The following is a 22,100-nucleotide window of genomic DNA, read 5'->3' as shown; positions in this document are numbered from 1 at the left end:
AATAAAAAAAAAATAGACGACAAACACATTTTTATTTGAAAAAACACTCCCCAAAACATTCCCTCTTTAACCAATTTATTAGATTGAAAAACAAATCCAGGTCTGGTGTAATCCAAGGGGTTGCCATGACGATGCACACTGTCCCAGTCAATGAAGAGCAGGATGTTCCCCATTGGCTGGGAGAGCAGTGCAGTGACCTGAGCTAACATCAATGGGTCAGCCCAGGTCACTGCAGGGGGGTGACAAGTGCTGCTGTCAGTGAGGTACATTACCTGCGCTGATCTCCAGCACACTGACAGCCCCTGTCACTGAGGTCAATGACCGGCGCCTTCACATCAAGTATCGCGAGAGGTCCGTGACGTCACCGCCAGTGTCAGTCTCGGGTCGGAAGCGATAGGTGATGTGACAAGCGGCGGCCATGGAGGACAGTGACAGCGCTGAGGTCGGGATGGCGGGACTTCATCACCGCAGGTAAGCCGAGCGAGCGAGCGAGCGAGCGGGCGGGCGGGCGGGGGGGGGGGGGGGTGGATGTGTGTGTGTGTGTGTGTTTGTGTATGTGTATGTATGTGTACATGCCGCGGGCAGGAGGGGGTGGAGCGAGCTGAGCGGGAAAGTGTGGGCTTCCTGCACGTAACTAAGATAAACATCGGGTTACTAACCAAAGCGCTTTGCTTGGATACCCGATGTTTATCTTGGTTACCAGCTTGTGGCAGGCTGCCAGCGATGGCTCCTGCTCACTGTAGCTGTAAAAAGCCCTGCTTTTTGCTGCTTGAACCGTTCTCGAACGTATCTAGAACTATCGAGCTTTTAGCAAAAAGCTCGAGTTCTAGTTCGATCTCGAACAGCCCAAAAATCACTCGAGCCTAGAACTGGAGAACCACGAACCACGAACCGCGCTCAACTCTACTCGTGACCTCTGAATCTGGTCATGTGACATCTCCAAGCTCGGCCCCAGTCTTCCTGAGTGACTGGGCTGTGGGTGGTGCTTACCGCTCAGCATCACAGTGCAGCATCTTGCGCGCTCTCTCCTTCACTGCAGAGCGCCACAAGCAGGAGTGATACTGAGCTGTGATGAGCGGTGAAACGCTATCCACAGCCCAGTCGCTCAGGAAGCCTGGGCCGCTTCGGTGGTATCAGGTCAACTTGAAGTTGACATGACATCACCGGTTCTCAGAGGTCACGGAGACCGGGGGTCACTTCATGGGGATGAGCAGAGTGCAATGGCGCCGCTCAGAGGCAGAATTGGCTGAACAGAGTATTTGAAAGAAGCCTTCCCTATCATATTTACAGAGATGTGGCCCCTACTGCAGAGTAGTGAGCCGATCCTTTAAGTGAAAGGGCTATCAGATTGGTCCTATGCCCTTTTGCCAAGGATGCCATTTAGTGAGCTTCCTTCAAAAAAGGATAAAAAATACATTAAAAAGAGAAACTCCTCTTGAATGTAATTTTTATTTTTCACACTTATCCCATGCGTATCTATCAGGAAGGACACTTTGCACATCAACTGTGTTCCCCTGATCACACTTTTTGGTAATCCACAATAAGAAAGAAAGCTACGGCCCTCACAGTAAAAATCCAAATCCGTTCTTTATTCGTTCCATAAAGCAGGGTAACAGCGGTAAGAGGGCTGGGTGCAGGCTCCTTGGGGACGATGGCCGTTTCGTACCTTCTGGTACTTCTACAGGTCCACACTTTTTGGTAACCTGAATTAGAAAGCCATGTACTCAAGAACATTTTTTTTGTAGACACTCGACCATTTGCATCACTGGTGGGCATAGACATAAAAGGGCCCCTTTGCAAGTACAATATATGGACCCTTTGCAGCCCAAGAGCTCATCAAAATACACAATTCCTCCTGATTTGGAGGTAGAAATAAGCCCCCTAACTTCTTGGGCCCCAGGTTGCATCAGTAGTATGTTCGCCCAGATTTGCATTATGTAAACACTTCTACGAACTAATACCAGTAGGCATAAAAGATGCTTCTGACATTTTTTTCCCCATATCCAGTACCAACCACATTGAGTGTAATATAATTGCTTGATATAAGGTGCAAGCAACATTTCAGGTGTTATAGCCTTTGTCAGGCATATAACGACCACGAGACGGAGCTAACTGAATTGTGCATAGCCTGAGACTCAGAAAGGAAGCAGTTATTTAATATACAGGAAACAGCAAGGTATTTACCTCTATACTCTGCAGAATTGTAGACTTGAATCAATATTTCATCTTGGCCTACATGGTGACACTTTGCAGAAATAGCTTCCTTTTTGACTTATCACAATGGATTCTTCTTTGGTCCCTGGAGACTTTAGTTCTTCTTATAAGAATACAATTGAATCCACTTACTATTACCAGTCAACTTCCAGTTTATTATAAACTCATAATGCATTCCAATGATAAATACAGATAAATGATTCATAGTGCGGTAAGGCAAGTCTGGGGAGAAGCTGATCCCTAAGTCCCAAAGCTATGTTAAAAGGCTGTTGAATTTAAATTGAGCCTCAGTTTACTCTTCACAGCTTGATTTCCATTCATGAGTACACAGTGTCGATGTCCTTCTCATAAGACAAATATTTTAATACTTATGGCAATGTTGTTTCTTATCTTTAGCTTTTTTTAACCAGAAGAAGAAATATTACATTATATTTCTTAACGGTTCCTGGCAGAATGATAACATTTAGCAGTACAGTCATATCATCAATCAGAATTTGTTCCAGGATCATGACTGAGAAATTGTCCTTGATGACCCGGCCATTGGGGACTTCTCATCGTCTCTTTACCATCTTTATTAGTCTTTCTTGAGACACACATTATACTTACTCAATCTGTAATAAATTGCTTGTCCCACAAATTAAATTTAATTTCCTTGCATGTCTTTCTCTATGCCAGATCAGATTTAGGAGAAATGAACCAGGTTCCCCGTTTATTGGAGGTCCCCTGAGGATAGGAAATCCAGGGACAGCCTAAATTTGGAATTGAACTTTTACGGTGGCCAGTAACTACGGTATAGGGCAGGATTATGTTATTTGTATATTTGTAATTTTAAGTGGTATTGTGTGGGCTGTGTATTGTCCCAGCAATATAGTACTCATGTAACGGGGTGCCAGGGGTGCCTCCGGGCTTGTAGTCGTGGCCCTTGCTGACAGGCTTACCCCTGGACCCGCCGTCACTACCGGGACGGGAGATGTCTTGGTGGGGCAGAGTGTGGTGGTGGTGTAGGTGTTATCCGGCGCACAAACACGCTTCAGGCAGGGTACAGTGCAAGAAACAAGCATTCTTTTATTCTTCACAGATAAAAGTCCCGACAAAGCAATCCGGTCAGCAATAAATCTGGCAGATGACAATTCCTGTGGAGCTGGGGAACACCCTGACCAAACGTCACCTCTGGTGGGGTTATGCCCTCCGTACTCTACTTCCTTCGGGTCACCCACTCTTCAGCCAAGCATACACCGGACCCACACCGGCAGAATAGGCTCTGAGGTTACGTCCACCTCCTTATCTCCGGTGTCCCTTGATGGTTTGCTCACACTCTGCCCGACGTGCACACACTGCTGTCCCGGATGCTACTTCTCACAGAGTCCCAAACAAAGCCATAAAGCGATGGTACACTTTCTTAGCTGGGGGAAGCCTGTCCTTGCGTCTCCTCCAGTGGTAATGTGCCTGACTACTCCACTTCGTCCGGCTCCCACTTCTGGCTACCCACAGCCCGGACCCACACCGGACTGCTTCACACTATGAGGTTACGCTCGCTCCTTTTCTCACCGGCTTCCCTGCTTTCCAGCTCCCTTCTTTCTTTCTTGCTTTCTGCCCACTCAGCTCCACACTCTGCCCCTGGCTGTTGCTTCTCTCCCGTCCCGGACACCACTGCTCTCTCTGGCCCCCACCTTTTCTAGCACCTTGTCTCCTCCCTCCCCTTTCTGCTCTGTTTCTGTGGTGACAGCCGTCCCACCCGGCCACTAGGGGAACCACCTGACACATCACATAAAAACATTAAAACACTTTTAATAATAACATTTCCGGGTTAACTGTGCTCCCTTTGTAGGGGGTCTGCCCACCCACTACATACCTCCCCTCTTAAAGCCTGAGCCTCCCGGCAAGGCTCTTAAACACATAAACACATAAAAACCTTTTGGGTCAGTCCTCAACAGCGGCACCAGTTCAGCGGCGCTCCCGGTCTTTAGGGACGCCTTATGGCGCAACAGCGCTCCCGGTCTCTGGATAGCGCCCGGAGGCTCAACAGCGCTCCCGGTCTTAGATGTGCGCCCGGAGGCTTCAATAGCGCTCCCGGTCTTTGCTGAAGGTGCCCGGAGGCTTCAATAGCGCTCCCGGTCTTTGCTGGAGGGCAACAGGCCCGTCAACGTTAAAGAAACTTCTGCCGGCTGAACGGCGCCGGACTTAAACAACAGATCAGCAGTGGTGACTTACTCTGGGGGCCAGGCCCGCTTCCATTCTTCCGCTTGAGCCTGTATGTATGCCCCCAGCGATTGTCCCGGCTGCCGACGGATCCTCTGGAAGGACACAGGGGCGTAGGGTGGCTCCACGGGCGCAGTTGCTGCAGCTCCTCTCGGTGGTGAAGGTGTCCCTGCCCCTGCCAATCTTGCTGGTAACGGCGGCGGTGTCAATGCTGAGGCTGGAGGAAGTGGAGGCGGGTCTTCGTTTCCCACTTTTAAACAGACTCCACCCCCAGCCTCACGCATCATCTCGACTCCTCCGCTGAGGTACTTCTTTCTCCTTTTCTTCGTCTTCAACGCCCTGGAGCTGGCGCCTCCCCTCTTTGGGCGGAGTACTCCGGCCTTCTTCTTTGGCACCGGCCAGCCCCAGGCTCTTCTTTTGGCGCCAATTCTGCGCGCGCTTTCTGTTTCTTCACAGACGACGGCCATCTTGCCGCCATCTTGTGCCCGGTCCTTCACCTCAGGCACTGTCTCCTCTTCCCACCGTGGGACCGTAAATCTTCGCTGAGAGTCCGGATCAGGGGCCCTCGGCACCACTCGGTCTCCATCTTCTTGGAGCGGGTCCCCTGGCGTACGATCCGGATCCTGCCGACTACGCCACATGTAACGGGGTGCCAGGGGTGCCTCCGGGCTTGTAGTCGTGGCCCTTGCTGACAGGCTTACCCCTGGACCCGCCGTCACTACCGGGACGGGAGATGTCTTGGTGGGGCAGAGTGTGGTGGTGGTGTAGGTGTTATCCGGCGCACAAACACGCTTCAGGCAGGGTACAGTGCAAGAAACAAGCATTCTTTTATTCTTCACAGATAAAAGTCCCGACAAAGCAATCCGGTCAGCAATAAATCTGGCAGATGACAATTCCTGTGGAGCTGGGGAACACCCTGACCAAACGTCACCTCTGGTGGGGTTATGCCCTCCGTACTCTACTTCCTTCGGGTCACCCACTCTTCAGCCAAGCATACACCGGACCCACACCGGCAGAATAGGCTCTGAGGTTACGTCCACCTCCTTATCTCCGGTGTCCCTTGATGGTTCGCTCACACTCTGCCCGACGTGCACACACTGCTGTCCCGGATGCTACTTCTCACAGAGTCCCAAACAAAGCCATAAAGCGATGGTACACTTTCTTAGCTGGGGGAAGCCTGTCCTTGCGTCTCCTCCAGTGGTAATGTGCCTGACTACTCCACTTCGTCCGGCTCCCACTTCTGGCTACCCACAGCCCGGACCCACACCGGACTGCTTCACACTATGAGGTTACGCTCGCTCCTTTTCTCACCGGCTTCCCTGCTTTCCAGCTCCCTTCTTTCTTTCTTGCTTTCTGCCCACTCAGCTCCACACTCTGCCCCTGGCTGTTGCTTCTCTCCCGTCCCGGACACCACTGCTCTCTCTGGCCCCCACCTTTTCTAGCACCTTGTCTCCTCCCTCCCCTTTCTGCTCTGTTTCTGTGGTGACAGCCGTCCCACCCGGCCACTAGGGGAACCACCTGACACATCACATAAAAACATTAAAACACTTTTAATAATAACATTTCCGGGTTAACTGTGCTCCCTTTGTAGGGGGTCTGCCCACCCACTACACTAAGATATTATGGAATACATGCTAAAAGTCCAAAAACAATGTATCTAAAAAGGGCAAGAAGATAATTAATTTTCTTTATTCCCGTAACAAATGTATCACAGTCTTATGTGATCACGGGGTGATCTGGGATCAGAAGGTCACAACATATTGTTGATTGCAGATCCACTTTAGTGCCCACTCATCATTTACCCTGACTTGGAGCGTATTTAATTCCCTCTAGTGCTGAAGGGATTAAGGTCCATAATCCTGCAGTGATCTAACAGGTAGTTATAATTTCAGCTGCAGCCACTACTTTCTGCTATAAGTATCTACTCCTCACTACTTCCTATGCTGGCTGCAGCTCATACCTATGCTGTCAACATGGAAGGAGCCAGTCCCTGTAGAAAACAGAGGTGTCGCTTTTGCACAGTCCATGGTGAAGGTGCGTAGGCGTGTGCATGTGTCCATGTGCTGTCCCTGTGCTATCCATATGACATTCGGATAGCACACGGACAACATGAGCTTGTATACTTACCTGTCTCTGTCGCTGCTGTTACTTTTGTCTCTGTGGTGAGTGCAGTGAATGTAAAATGAACATAATGAGCGGGCCTGAAAGTAACACCAGAGGCAGAGACTAAAGGACAGGAAAGTATAAAAATTCTTTATTTTTATGTGACCTCTATTTTCTACGGTACGTAATGGCACATGGATCACATCAGTGTGCAATCCATGTGACACCTGTGCTGCCGGCAGAAAACAGACATGTCACAGTGTGGAGCACACAGATACGCATGTGCTCCTGTTACGTCGCCACCAGAGTCTGCTCCAGCGACTTCTGCTCCGATCATCAGGCGACGCCGTGTTCCTGCCGTGGATGGTGCTGGTGATGGGAGAGGAGTCGATGCCAGTGGCACCGGTGGGCGCAGGCTCCGATCATCCACTGGGCTGGGTTATCTTGGGATCTGCAGTACCACTGGCTGACTGTGGGTGGCGTGTGTCTTCCAGCTGAAGTTGCCAGCATTCAGCTACAGCCAATGGGAAGACGCCACACCCTACTTAGTTCCCCTCCTGTCTGCTGACTTCTGCCAGAGATAGTTCTGATTTCCTGGCTCCTGGTCCGCCCTATTCTGTTTTGTGATTCCTGTGTGCTGACTTCTGCGTGTTTTCTGACTACCCTTCTGCCTGCTGTTTTTGTACCTCGCTGCCTGATCCGGATTTGACCTCTGCTACGTTTTCTGATTATGTCCTTGTCTGCCGATTTCTGTCCCTGTTCTGCTATTCCTGGTTTGACCCTGCCTGACGACTACTCTCATCAGACTGCAGCCTTCCACAGGTAGTGATCTCCAGGGCCCTGTGTAATTCCAAATCCCTGTATAGGGGTTGAAGGGTTTCAGGGTTCTGGGGGTCCTGCTTGGTGAGTCGCTTCCCTCTAGTCTGTCCATTACATCCCACCTGAGTCTGTTGATCCAGGCAGGCGTTACAGCTCCACATGGACACACGGTACGTGTGAAAACACATGTGTGATTTTAATGGGTCTACGTGAGTCAATGTCTCCGGTATGTGTGAAAATGATCGTCTCTTGTACCGGAGACACGGATGTGTGAAGGAGGCCTTATAAATAGTGAAGTCTATGGAAAACACATCCATTTTTTAGCCATACGTTTTTCTTTTATTTGAAAAGGATCTGTTTTTTGCTTACTGTGTCAGTTTCCTTTGGTAGAAAATCTATGTCTATCTTATGATCCGTTTTCCACAAACGTATATATTAAAAAAAACCAGATACAGTTGAAATATTTTATTTTTAGCTCAGAAAAACAGTTTTGTGTCAAGAACTTGTGGCGCCCCTGAGGATTTACTCACCACAGGGTACTGCATCTCACTTAAGGTGCAGTACTCATTCCGGGTAAGGAAGAAGTTAATTGCTGGTGTTCACCACATTCACAAAGCACACACAGTCAGGTGCTTTCCCACTGGGATTGGCCTAGGGTAGACAGGGGGGTGGCCATCACGAGGCATGGGACTTTTTCCGTTCACTAAGATAACCACCTGGAGGCCAGGCACCACTTGGGGAAAAGGAAGGAGCATCTTCATACTTGGTCAGTTTGACCCCGGGTACAGCTTGGGGTAAGGAGCACAGTCAGAAGTTCTTCCTCACACTTCTGGTGCACTGCAAGACCCGTGGCAGGTAGCTCAGCCCCGGGCTCTACACAGCTACAGGGGATTCCAGGGTCTGCAGAGAGTGCAGGAAACACCCGAAGCCCGTTCCACATTCCATCCATGGGAATGGAGGGACCCCAACCAGAAAGGACACACAGTGGAAACACCAGCGGTGACCACCGAATTATCCGGGATTGGCTGGGGCCCATCACGGCAGAGACCGGCACTCCAAGGGTGACAACCGAACTGTGAGTAAAAGACCTTGAACCTCAACCACTGGGTCAGCCCTTCATAGCCAACAGACACTACCGCCTCCATCATCCTCCATGGGGCCTAGCTCTACCTGTGGGGAGCTGAACCATCCCGGCTGCGACACAATCCACCCCAGAGGACAGCACCCGCAACGGCGGCCAATCCATGGCCGCGTACCACAGGTGGCGTCACGAGACAACTACTACTTCCAATATCCTCATCATCCCACCATCCTTCTCCACTTCCCCTTTTGTGGACACCTCTGGGTCACGAAACTGGGCAGGGACACCCGTGACAACCCCCTGACCCTCACCGGCCCAGTGACGAGTATTCCCCAGACCCGGTGGGGTGCTCCAAACTTTTCTGGTCAGCGGATTTCTGCTGGATCTGTTCTAACTGATGATTACTGGACATGTGAACTTAACCTAAGCCTTATTTTAGAAAAAAATCTTATCAAACACATATTATGTTCATTTAGTTCATTCATCAAGAAGTTTATAAATGTGCAAATAAAACAAATGAGAGAACTAGCTGTCAAGTCTAGTGTCTGATTAGTTCAGCATGATCAGGGGAAGGTTTTCATCTCACAGTTTTAGTGCTGCACTTGATTGGTATTAATTAGAACAGTATATGAATTCCATCCATGTTTTCCCAGGAAAAGTGCGCTGCAATTTTTAAATAACCATTCATTCAGCAATCAAAAATGGGATTTTTACATTCATAATGAAAGAGATTGTCCACTACTTAAACATTGATGACCTAGCCTTAGGGGTACTTTGCACACTACGACATCGCAAGCCGATGCTGCGATGCCGAGTGCGATAGTCCCCGCCCCGTCGCAGCTGCGATATGTGGTGATAGCTGGCGTAGCAAAAATTATCGCTACGCCAGCTTCACATGCACTCACCTTGCCCTGCGACGTCGCTCTGGCCGACGACCCTCCTCCTTATTAAGGGGGCGGGCCTTGCACCGTCATAGCGACGTCACACGGCAGGCGGCCAATAGAAGAGGAGGGGCAGAGATGAGCAGGACGTAAACATCCCGCCCACCTCCTTCCTTCCGCATAGCCAACAGGAGCCGTGGTGAAGGAGGTAGGAGATGTTCCTCACTTCTGCGACTTCACACACAGTGATGTGTGCTGCCGCAGGAACGAGGAACAACATCGGACCGTCGCAGCAAGGTAATTATGGTTTTCGCCGATGCTACACCGATGATACGATTACGACGCTTTTGCGCTCGTTAATTGTATCATCTAGGCTTTACACACTACGATGTCGAGAGCGATGTCGGAAGTGTGTCACTTTCAACATGACCCCACCGACATCGCACCTGTGATGTCGTAGTGTGCAAAGTACCCCTTAGGGGTACTTTGTACACTACGACATCGCAACTGCAATGTCGGTGGGGTCAAATCGAAAGTGACGCACATCCGGCGTCGTTGTCGACATCGGAATATGTGAATCGTTTTTACTACGATTAATGAGCGCAAAAGTGTCGAAATTGTATGATCGGTGTAGTGTCGGGCATTTCCATAATGTTGCTGCAGCGACAGGTACGATGATGTTCCTCGTTCCTGCGGCAGCACACATCGCTGTGTATGAAGCCGCAGGAGCGAGGAACATCTCCTTACCTGCATCCCGGCTGCAATGAGGAAGGAAGCAGGTGGGCGGGATGTTTATGTCCCGCTCATCTCCGCCCCTCTGCTTCTATTGGCCGCCTGCCGTGTGACGTCGCTGTGACGCCGCATGACCCGCCCCCTTAGGAAGGAGGTGGTTCACTGGCCAGAGCGACGTCGCAGGGCAGGTAAGTGTGATGCCCTGGACTAGTCAGGTCGTCCCAGGTAGTCACACACAACACCACACCCCCTCGCAGCTAGGTGACTTCAGTCAAACTAAAAACCTTGTCACCACCCTCCAGGTTTGATGTCCACACCAGGGGGGCGGGGCCAGGTGGTTGGCTCCACCCACCAAGGAGTTCACAGGCCTGGAGATGGGCGACTGCAGGGTGCTGGTGTACTCACTATTAGAAAACACACGAGTCTCTGGTAAACCAAGGTGATGGTGGTCGGTGCCCGCAGTCGGCTGCGTTCTGGTTCCCCACCCGGCTGGTGGTCTCTGTCTTTCTCCTGCACCTGTTTTGAATGGTGGACTGCCTGTGCTTTCAACTTCAGGAGTCCGCTCCCGGCTTGTGGTTGCCTAAGGAGCCTTTTGCCCGCAGACGCTGGCCCGTGGGATCTCTGAGCCGTGGCGGTGGCCTTTTATCCCCCTTGGTGGGCTGTTGCCTTCAGTCGGGACTTTGGGACAGGACTTCTAGTCCCGGCCGCAATCAGTTAATTAGCTAGCCCCCAGTTGTTTCTGGACCTAGCTTCAGGGTCTGAGTACCCCCTTTGTGCTCCGGTTTCCGAGTCGGTTCCCCGGGTCGGTACCGGCAGGCCACTACCCTGTCCCGGTCCACCTCGGTTCCACCGAGCCATCTTCCCGGCTCCTGCAGACGGAGACCGCCGTTTGCCTCCTAGCCAAAGGCACCATGGCTCCTGACCTGGCACCTGTTCAATTTGGGTTCTCGCCTCTGCTGGAGCTGGACATAGCTCCAGCCCACACTCCTCTCCAACTTGAGCTCTAAACTTCTCTGAACTTTCCCGCACCAGGCTGTCTAGGACTCCTCGGCGGGCGTCTTCCAACTGCCTGGTTCCGCCCCCTGGTGTGTCTATCAAGCCCTGAGGGGGGTGACTAGGGTTTTGTGGTTGGCTGTGTGTTACCTGTGAGGGAAAGGTGTAATGCGGGGCCCTATTTGTGACTACCTGGCCCGGCCAGGGCGTCACATAAACAGGAATAAAAAAAACCATATATTCTAAAAATGAAAAGAGAATAGCCAGGCCTTTATTCTATTTTAATAAAGAGTTATGACAAAAATAAAACAAAGAGAGAGTTTACATTCTTAGATCAATGATTTAGTATATAGTTGCCAAGAGGACAGAAGGAAATATTGTGTAAATTAAGGTTAAAGGGGTTGTTTTATCTTCCTAATTGGGTAACATTGCAAAGTGCAATATGCATCTTTATTAAAAATCAGCTTCAGTCTCAAAAATGGAATGAGTTTTAATTTTACAGTTTGCTTTTCATTGCCTAGCTACTCGCCACCTCTGCAGTCTAGTTGAGATGGCCAGCTTCCTAGGCAAGAAGCCAGCATTAGCAATAGAGCATGCAAGCATTGCTCCGAAGCTGGTTGGATCACAGAATCCAGCTGGTTTTGGTTTGCCTGCAAACCTTTGATATGGGGAGATAAGGTATGCACACCAGTGACTATGTAAGGGGAATACATGAAATAGCAGAAACTGCTGTGTGAATACTGACGTGAAAAATCCAATAGCTATATGCAAGAGTGAAAATGTAAAAAATGGAATCTGCATTACTGCCATGAACATATGAATCAAGAGAAATTTAGCTACTGAATTGATTGGCCAATCCATATCCATATCATACGCATAAATAGCCTGGGTCTCAGCTTCCCATACACGGTAAGTTTTTTAACTGCATGAGAGGACACACACAAGCTAGGGACCCCAACGTAGAGAAATACTTTGGCGTAGTGTTGGGGCTCTATTGCATTGATCAATTCAGTAGCTAAATTTCTCTTGATTCATATGTTCATGGCAGTAATGCAGATTCCATTTTTCACATTTTCACTCTTACATATAGCTATTGGATTTTTCAAGTCAGTATTCACACAGCAGTTTCTACTATTTCATGTATTCCCCTTACATAGTCACTGGTGTGCATACCTTATCTCCCCATAGTGATGTTTTTTTAGGTTTTTTTGCACCCAGTTCGGACTTAGAATGGTGTTCCAAACGTTATTACTATTTGCAAACCTTTGATATTGCAGACGCAAATCTGCCTCTACTTGCATTATGAAAGAGAGTAGAGTTCAGCCAAGCTGCGGATTTGGACTATCAATCCTACGGAGCACACTGTTCCTTTGCAAGCGGGGAGATAGCGGTGTGCTCCTGAAGATACAAAAAAAAAAAAAAAAAACCCTTTGATGGGTTATTCCCAAATATTAACTTTCACACTTGCTATACAGTGGATATGGAAAGTATTCAAACCCCTTTAAATTTTTCACTATTTGTTTCATTGCAGCCATTTGGTAAATTCAAGAAATTTCATTTTTTTTCTCAGTAATGTACACTCTGCACCCCATATTGACAGAAAAAAAACAGAAATGTAGAAATTTTTGCAAATTTATTAAACAAGAAAAACTGAAATCTCACTTGGTCTTAAGTATGCAGACCCTTTGCTCAGTATTGAGTAGAAGCACCCTTTTGAGCTAGTACAGCCATGAGTCTTCTTGGGAATGATGCAACAAGTTTTTCACACGTGGATTTGGAGATACTTTCTTGCAGATCCCCCTCCAGTTCCGTCAGGTTGGATGGTGAACGTTGGTGGACAGCCATTTTCAGGTCTCTCCAGAGATGCTCCATTGGATTTAGGTCAGGGCTCTGGCTGGGCCAGTCAAGAATGGTCACAGAGTTGTTCTAAAAACACTCCTTTGTTATTTTAGCTGTGTGGTTAGGGTCATTGTTTTGTTGGAAGGTGAACCTTTACCAAGTCTGAGGTCTAGAGCACTCTGGAAGAGGTTTTCTTCTAGGATATCTCTGTACTTGGCCACATTCAGCTTTCCTTCTATTCAGGGCCGTATTTACCATTAGGCACCCGTGGTCCGGTGCCTAGGGCGGCAGATTGTGAGGGGCGGCACCTTCTGGCAGCAAAAAAAAAAAAAAAAAAAAAATTTTTTTTTTTTTTTTTTTGTTACATTTTTTTTTTTGTGGCTGCCGAGCACAGGGAGCTGATTGACCCCGGAACTGCCGGCGCCTGCACTTCTGGGGTCACAGGCACGCGCCAATCAGCTCCTTCCTCTGTGCTGCGTCCACTGCTGTGTGGACGTCACATGCAGAGCTCACAGCAGGATGCCGCGGATGACGCCGTGATGGAAGCTGGTGTCAGAGAAGAGGATACTCACGTGAGCCAGGAAGATGGCGGCGGGCACTGGAGCAGGTAAGTGGATTCATAAGGAGCGTGGGAGTGTCTCTAATGCAGACCGGAGATCTGCGCATGCGGGGGGGGGATGCGGCAAAGGCTGATACTGGAGGGAGGCAGAGGCTGAGACTGGGGGGAGGCTGGAGGGAGGCAGAGGCTGAGACTGGGGGGAGGCTGGAGGGAGGCAGAGGCTGAGACTGGGGGGAGGCTGGAGGGAGGCAGAGGCTGAGACTGGGGTGAGGCTGGAGGGAGGCAGAGGCTGAGACTGGAGAGAGGCAGAGGCTGAGACTGGGGGAAGGCTGGAGGGAGGCAGAGGCTGAGACTGGGGGGAGGCTGGAGGGAGGCAGAGGCTGAGACTGGGGGGAGGCTGGAGGGAGGCAGAGGCTGAGACTGGGGGGAGACTGGAGAGAGGCAGAGGCTGAGACTGGGGGAAGGCTGGAGGGAGGCAGAGGCTGAGACTGGAGAGAGGCAGAGGCTGAGACTGGGGGGAGGCTGGAGGGAGGCAGAGGCTGAGACTGGGGGGAGGCTGGAGGGAGGCAGAGGCTGAGACTGGGGGGAGGCTGGAGGGAGGCAGAGGCTGAGACTGGAGGGAGGCAGAGGCTGAGACTGGGGGAAGGCTGGAGGGAGACTGAGGCCGAGACTGGGGGGGAGGCTGTAGGGAGGCTGAGGCTGAGACTGGAGGGAGGCTGAGGCTGAGACTTGAGGGAGGCTGAGGCTGAGACTGGAGGGAGGCTGGAGGGAGGCTGAGGCTGGGGGGAGGCAAAGGCTGAGACTGGGGTAGAGAGGCTGATGATGAGGGAAGATAGAGGCTGATGCTGGGGGAGAGAGGCTGATGCTGGGGGAGTGGGAGAGAGGGGCTAATGCTAGAGACAGAGGACAAGGGATGAGGGATAGTGCAATGACAAAATCGATTGGGTCCCCCAGGACACAGAATAAGAGGGGGCAGCATTGGGAGCTCATTGTGAAGAAGGGGCAGCATGTGTGGGATCAGTATGGAGTGGAGCAATGTAGGGGAGTCAATATCAAGAGTGGGGTAGTGTGTGTGTGGGGGGGTCTCAGCATAAGCGTTAGTGTGGTGGTCTTAGCATGAGTGGGGCAACATGAAGGTCTCATTATGGAAAAGAGGAAGGCAGCATTAGGAGCTCATGGAGAGGGACAGCATGCATGGGACATTGTGAGAAGGGGGCAGCATGCATGGGACACTGAGGAGGGGGCAGCATGCATGGGACACTGTGAGGAGGGGGCAGCATGCATGGGACACTGTGAGGAGGGGGCAGCATGCATGGGACACTGTGAGGAGGGGGCAGCATGCATGGGACACTGTGAGGAGGGGGCAGCATGCATGGGACACTGTGAGGAGGGGGCAGCATGCATGGGACATTGTGAGGAGGGAGCAGCATGCATGGGACATTGTGAGGAGGGAGCAGCATGCATGGGACATTGTGAGGAGGGAGCAGCATGCATGGGACATTGTGAGGCGGGAACAGCATGCATGAGACATTGTGAGGAGGGAGCAGCATGCATGAGACATTGTGAGGAGGGAGCATCAAGCATGAGACATTGTGAGGAGGGAGCAGCATGCATGGGACATTGTGAGGAGGGAGCAGCATGCATGGGACATTGTGAGGAGGGAGCAGCATGCATGGGACATTGTGAGGAGGGGGCAGCATGCATGGGACATTGTGAGGAGGGAGCATCAAGCATGGGACATTGTGAGGAGGGAGCATCAAGCATGGGACATTGTGAGGAGGGAGTAGCATGCATGGGACATTGTGAGGAGGGAGCAGCATGCATGAGACATTGTGAGGAGGGAGCAGCATGCATGGGACATTGTGAGGAGGGAGCAGCATGCATGGGACATTGTGAGGAGGGAGCAGCATGCATGAGACACTGTGAGGAGGGGGCAGCATGCATGGGACATTGTGAGGAGGGAGCAGCATGCATGGGACATTGTGAGGAGGGAGCAGCATGCATGGGACATTGTGAGGAGGGGGCATCAAGCATGAGACATTGTGAGGAGGGAACAGCATGCATGGGACATTGTGAGGAGGGAGCAGCATGCATGGGACATTGTGAGGCGGGAGCAGCATGCATGAGACATTGTGAGGAGGGAGCAGCATGCATGAGACATTGTGAGGAGGGAGCAGCATGCATGGGACATTGTGAGGAGGGAGCAGCATGCATGGGACATTGTGAGGAGGGAGCATCAAGCATGAGACATTGTGAGAAGGGAGCAGCATTCATGGGACATTGTGAGGAGGGAGCAGCATGCATGGGACATTGTGAGGCGGGAGCAGCATGCATGAGACATTGTGAGGAGAGAGCAGCATGCATGAGACATTGTGAGGAGGGAGCAGCATGCATGGGACATTGTGAGGAGGGAGCAGCATGCATGGGACATTGTGAGGAGGGAGCATCAAGCATGAGACATTGTGAGGAGGGAGCAGCATGCATGGGACATTGTGAGGAGGGAGCAGCATGCATGGGACATTGTGAGGCGGGAGCAGCATGCATGGGACATTGTAAGGAGGGAGCAGCATACATGAGACATTGTGAGGAGGGAGCAGCATGCATGGGACATTGTGAGGAGGGGGCAGCATGCATGGGACATTGTGAGGAGGGGGCAGCATGCATGGGACATTGTGAGGAGGGGGCAGCATGCATGGGACATTGTGAGGAGGGAGCAGCATGCCTGGGACATTGTGAAGAGGGGGCAGCATGCATGGGACATTGTGAGGAGAGAGCAGCATGCATAGGACATTGTGAGGAGGGGGCAGCATGCAAGGGACATTGTGAGGAGGGGGCAGCATGCATGGGACATTGTGAGGTGGGAGCAGCATGCATGGGGCATTGTGAGGAGGGAGCAGCATGCATGGGACATTGTGAGGAGGGGGCATCAAGCATGAGACATTGTGAGGAGGGAACAGCATGCATGGGACATTGTGAGGAGGGAGCAGCATGCATGGGACATTGTGAGGCGGGAGCAGCATGCATGAGACATTGTGAGGAGGGAGCAGCATGCATGAGACATTGTGAGGAGGGAGCAGCATGCATGGGACATTGTGAGGAGGGAGCAGCATGCATGGGACATTGTGAGGAGGGAGCATCAAGCATGAGACATTGTGAGAAGGGAGCAGCATGCATGGGACATTGTGAGGAGGGAGCAGCATGCATGGGACATTGTGAGGCGGGAGCAGCATGCATGAGACATTGTGAGGAGAGAGCAGCATGCATGAGACATTGTGAGGAGGGAGCAGCATGCATGGGACATTGTGAGGAGGGAGCAGCATGCATGGGACATTGTGAGGAGGGAGCATCAAGCATGAGACATTGTGAGGAGGGAGCAGCATGCATGGGACATTGTGAGGAGGGAGCAGCATGCATGGGACATTGTGAGGCGGGAGCAGCATGCATGGAACATTGTAAGGAGGGAACAGCATACATGAGACATTGTGAGGAGGGAGCAGCATGCATGGGACATTGTGAGGAGGGGGCAGCATGCATGGGACATTGTGAGGAGGGGGCAGCATGCATGGGACATTGTGAGGAGGGGGCAGCATGCATGGGACATTGTGAGGAGGGAGCAGCATGCATGGGACATTGTGAAGAGGGGGCAGCATGCATGGGACATTGTGAGGAGAGAGCAGCATGCATAGGACATTGTGAGGAGGGGGCAGCATGCAAGGGACATTGTGAGGAGGGGGCAGCATGCATGGGACATTGTGAGGTGGGAGCAGCATGCATGAGACATTGTGAGGAGGGAGCAGCATGTATGGGACATTGTGAGGAGGGAGCAGCATGCATGGGACATTGTGAGGAGGGGGCAGCATGCATGGGACATTGTGAGGAGGGAGCAGCATGCATGGGACATTGTAAGGAGGGAGCAGCATACATGAGACATTGTGAGGAGGGAGCAGCATGCATGGGACATTGTGAGGAGGGGGCAGCATGCATGGGACATTGTGAGGAGGGGGCAGCATGCATGGGACATTGTGAGGAGGGGGCAGCATGCATGGGACATTGTGAGGAGGGAGCAGCATGCATGGGACATTGTGAAGAGGGGGCAGCATGCATGGGACATTGTGAGGAGAGAGCAGCATGCATAGGACATTGTGAGGAGGGGGCAGCATGCAAGGGACATTGTGAGGAGGGGGCAGCATGCATGGGACATTGTGAGGTGGGAGCAGCATGCATGAGACATTGTGAGGAGGGAGCAGCATGCATGGGACATTGTGACGAGGGAGCAGCATGCATGGGACATTGTGAGGAGGGGGCAGCATGCATGGGACATTGTGAGGAGGGAGCAGCATGCATGGGACATTGTGAGGAGGGGGCAGCATGCATGGGACATTGTGAAGAGGGGGCAGCATGCATGGAACATTGTGAGGAGGGAGCAGCATGCATGGGACATTGTGAGGAGGGGGCAGCATGCATGGGACATTGTGAGGAGGGGGCAGCATGCATGGGACATTGTGAGGAGGGGGCAGCATGCATGGGACATTATGAGGAGGGGGCAGCATGCATGGGACATTGTCCTCACATCATGCTGCTCCCTCCTCACAATGTACAGATCATATTTCATAATCGAGGAAGGTGTGGTGGATATACAGTAGTTTATAAGGGAGGGCAGAGTGGTGTTTTAGTTTATTAGGGGCAGTGTCACAGTCACAGTATATAAGTGGGGACGGTGTGGTGGGAATATTTTATACTCATGCTATGTTTTGATGTGCCTGTGGTGATTCCCATTGGGGGGGGGGTTAGTTTCTTATTGATACTTTTTAAAGTGTTTTACAGAGTAGATCTGCCTTAAACAGATGTCGTGTGCGAAAACTCAGTTTTACGTTGTCACTAAGGGGCGCGACCACTTAAAGTGCCTAGGGCAGCACGAAGGCAAAATACAGCCCTGCTTCTATTACAACCAGTTGTCCTGTCTAAAAAACACAGCATGATTGCATTGAGTAAACACTTTGCTTCAAAAACTTATAGGTTGGGCAAGGGTTTATGGAGAAATGGAAACGCAAGACTGCTGGGTAGTGTAATAAATTATGTTAAAAGTAACACTGCTGCTCTGGGACCTGCTTTCCCTGAGCTCTGTTTTCTGCGAGCAAGTAGGAGAAGCTCGCTTTGCTGACATCTAGCTGTAAATGTGGTATACAGAGCATAGGAAAAGCAGGACCAAGACTTGAGGCAGTGACAAGTAAAGTGCAGAGAAAGCAGGACTTGTAACAAGTAGCATAGTTATGGCCAGTGGCGTAACTAGAGTCTGATGGGCCTTGCTGCAAAGTTTGGACCTGCCCCCCCAACGGTACACAGACACTCAGGGTACAGGATAATGATGCCGACCCTCAGAATACGGGACCATTACACTGACACTCAGGGTACGGAATAGTGTTGCTGCCATTTGGCACTTTCCCTCAGCACCCAGGTTTCCCATGATCTGAAATCCCTCTTTATATCAGCACCCAGCTTTCCTATGTTTTGATCCATCTTGTCCTCAGCACCCACTTTTCTCATTCTCTGCTATACACTTTTCCGTCAGCGCCCAGCTTTCCCATGACATCAGAGCATGGGCAAGCTGGGTGCTGACGGAGAGATATATAGCAGAGCATGGGAAAGCTGGGTGCTGAGGGAAAGAGCCTCTTTCCATCAGCACAAAACTTTCCCATTTTATGCTTTTATCTTTGTCCCTCCTCGTATATAGCTCTCCAAATACTATAATGGCCCACACATAGCATTCCATATAGTATAATGGGTCCCACATAACCCTTTATATATTAGAATGCACCCCCATAGTCCTCCATATATTATCCTGCACCCAGAGTCCCTCATGTATTATAATTCACCCCATAGTCCTCCATATATTATACTGCACCCTTAGTTCTCCATATGACACGCCCGCAGCGGGACCTGGAGATTACTCGTTTCTAAGATGCTGCGGTCGCAAGGCCCGGCTCCGTGACCCCGGCAATGTCAGTACAAGTTGGGATGATGATGGGGATGGTAGTTCGTGACGCCACCTGTGGTATGCGGTAAGTTAGGTGCCGCTCCTGCTGGATGGTCACATCTGGGGCAGATGGTGACGCAGCTTGGTTGATATAGCTCTCCACAGGCAGAGCTGGACCCCAGGGCAGATTGGAGTAGTAGTAGATGATTGATTGGGGTGCAGGACTGAGGACACCGGTAATAACTGCACAACACAAGGGCTATAGTTTCCTTTACCTTTTACTTTGTAGTTGATACTACAGGCCCGGGAGAATGGTCCAACAGGTAACGGAGGTTCGGTCAGCCTGAAAGCAATTGAGGGGATCCACCTAGCCAGGTGGGTTGTAGGCCTTCCTGCTTGCACTGTAATGTGTGGGTCCCTGCAGCTTGAAGCTACACTGAGACCCTCTTCCTTATGTTGGTTCTGGTTCTCACCTGTATGTCAGGCAGCGCGAGTCCTTTACTGGTGCCGCTTCTTCTATCATGGCTCCTGGCTCTAGTATGCTGCTGTGCTCCGGGCACTCTGTAGGCCAGAAGACATGTAGTCTCCTGCCCTTCGGATTCTGCTTTGGGGACCTCAGTACCCACGTGGCCTCGGACTCCGATGTCCGGTTCTATGCGCTTGGCCCTAAGGGAGCTATGGCACAGCTCTCTTATCAGCGACCGCCTTCTCTCTCCTCCTGACTTATTCTAATCTGTTAGTTTCACTTTTGTGTGTGTGTGTGTGTGTTCCTAACATCTCCTCCAGGCCAGAATGCATAGGAAAGCTCCCCTCAAACAGAGTTCTCGAGCTCCCCCTTCTTGTCTGGAGTAGGAAGTGTTGAGTGTTTAGTGTACCTAGCATGGGAGATCCCCCTCTTGCTTCCAGGAATAGCATCACCCCCTGTGAGGAGGGCAATGTTACTGTGGTAAGCGGACCACTGGGATGCCACACATATATTATAATTCACCCCACAGTGCTCCATATAATATAATACAGACCCCATATTCCTCCATAAATAGTAATGCAGCCCCCATAGTCCTCCATATATTATAATGCAGCCCCCCAAAGTCCTTCATGTTTTCTAATGCAGCCCCATAGTCCTGACTCGTGGGCCCCATAGTGGTCACGTGGTCTGCCACTGGAGCGCAGCTCCTCTCTCACAGAGAGGAGCTGGCTGCTTTTCTTCAGGGCGGGCGCCGAGCCACTAATCTCTGCGACCACGGTCATTATGGTTGTGGCCAATGCTTTATTATATTTGGAGGTCTTATCCTATCTGATCCTTGAGCCTCATTTTTAAGGTGCCAACTACCCAGTGTTTCTCTTCTCCATAAAAGAAGAAGGTAAGATCACTTTTTGTGTAATTACCATGTGTTTGTGTTCCTGTATATAGTGAACTTGCACACATGCAGTTTGTGTGTGTATATAGGAAATATGCAAAACTATGTACTGTTTATGGTTTGTGTATTCCTGGGATTTAAATGATGACCAAAAATTGTCAATGATTCACAGTTATGTCCCATTTTGCAAATAACCCTACTGCTGCTATGTATAATTGAATGATAGACGCAACAAACGATGAGCACTTCTGCTAATCTTCACTACTGATGCAAGTACTTTGTCAATTGTAGTTACAATGGAAGCCCAAGCTTCGCATGCTTGCCACTGCTCATTACTCAATTGAGCATCAGGGTGCTCAGGCACTATCAGTACCCGATCGAGTATCACAGGTGCTCAAGTACCATGCTCGAGAGCCTGTCCCGCAAGGTTTGTGGCCTTTTTTTTGTTACTAAACATGCAGGCATTGCCTGCCAATTCTGATCATATCGTAGCCATGTTGTCTACTGTCATTACTGTGATTGGCTGACTACATCGCGTCATCTGGTCTATATAAGACCCGAGGCAGCGCTTAGCACACTATACCCCAGAAACAGTGTAAGGAGAGCTTCTACTGGAGAAGGGATAATGCATTAGTTTAGCATCAAAAGGCATACAGGCAGGGATTATTTGCATACAGTACTTACTGCTGCAATCTAAAACCAAAAGTACTTTTCAAAGCTATATATATTTGCTAGGGCATATAATCACAGGTGACACTGGGACATGTAGATCACAAGAGGGGCTGGGGCATTTACATCACAGGAGGAGCAGTGGCATATGCATAACAGGAGACACTAGGGGCATATTCATCACAGATGACAAGGGGGCTACAGTATATACATCACAGGAGAGCCTGGGAGAGCCTGGGACATGCACATCAGAAGTGGCTGGGGGCATATACATCACAGGAGGTGCTGGGGCATATACATCTCATTGGAGACCCTGGGGGTATTTACATCACATTGGATAAGCTGGAGCATATATATCGCAGAAGAAATGGGGCATATACATCACAGGAGACATTGAGGTATATACATCACAGGCGTGGCTGGCCTTTTACACACACAGGAGGGGCTAGGGCATATACATAGCAGGAGATGCTGGGGGCATATACTATACATTACTGGATATACTGGGGCATATACATCACAGGAGGGGCCGAGGCATACAAATCACAGGAAATGCTGGGGCACAGACAATGGTGGGTGGCATGGACAATGCTCGGGGGCACAGACAGCACTGGGTGGCACAGACAGCGTTGGGGCATGTACAGTGCTGGGAGGTACAGACATCGGTGGGGGCCACAGA

Source organism: Anomaloglossus baeobatrachus, chromosome 5 (genome assembly GCF_048569485.1).
Source record: "Anomaloglossus baeobatrachus isolate aAnoBae1 chromosome 5, aAnoBae1.hap1, whole genome shotgun sequence".
In the NCBI taxonomy this organism is placed as follows: domain Eukaryota; kingdom Metazoa; phylum Chordata; class Amphibia; order Anura; family Aromobatidae; genus Anomaloglossus; species Anomaloglossus baeobatrachus.
Note: the sequence above shows the minus strand (reverse complement) of the source record.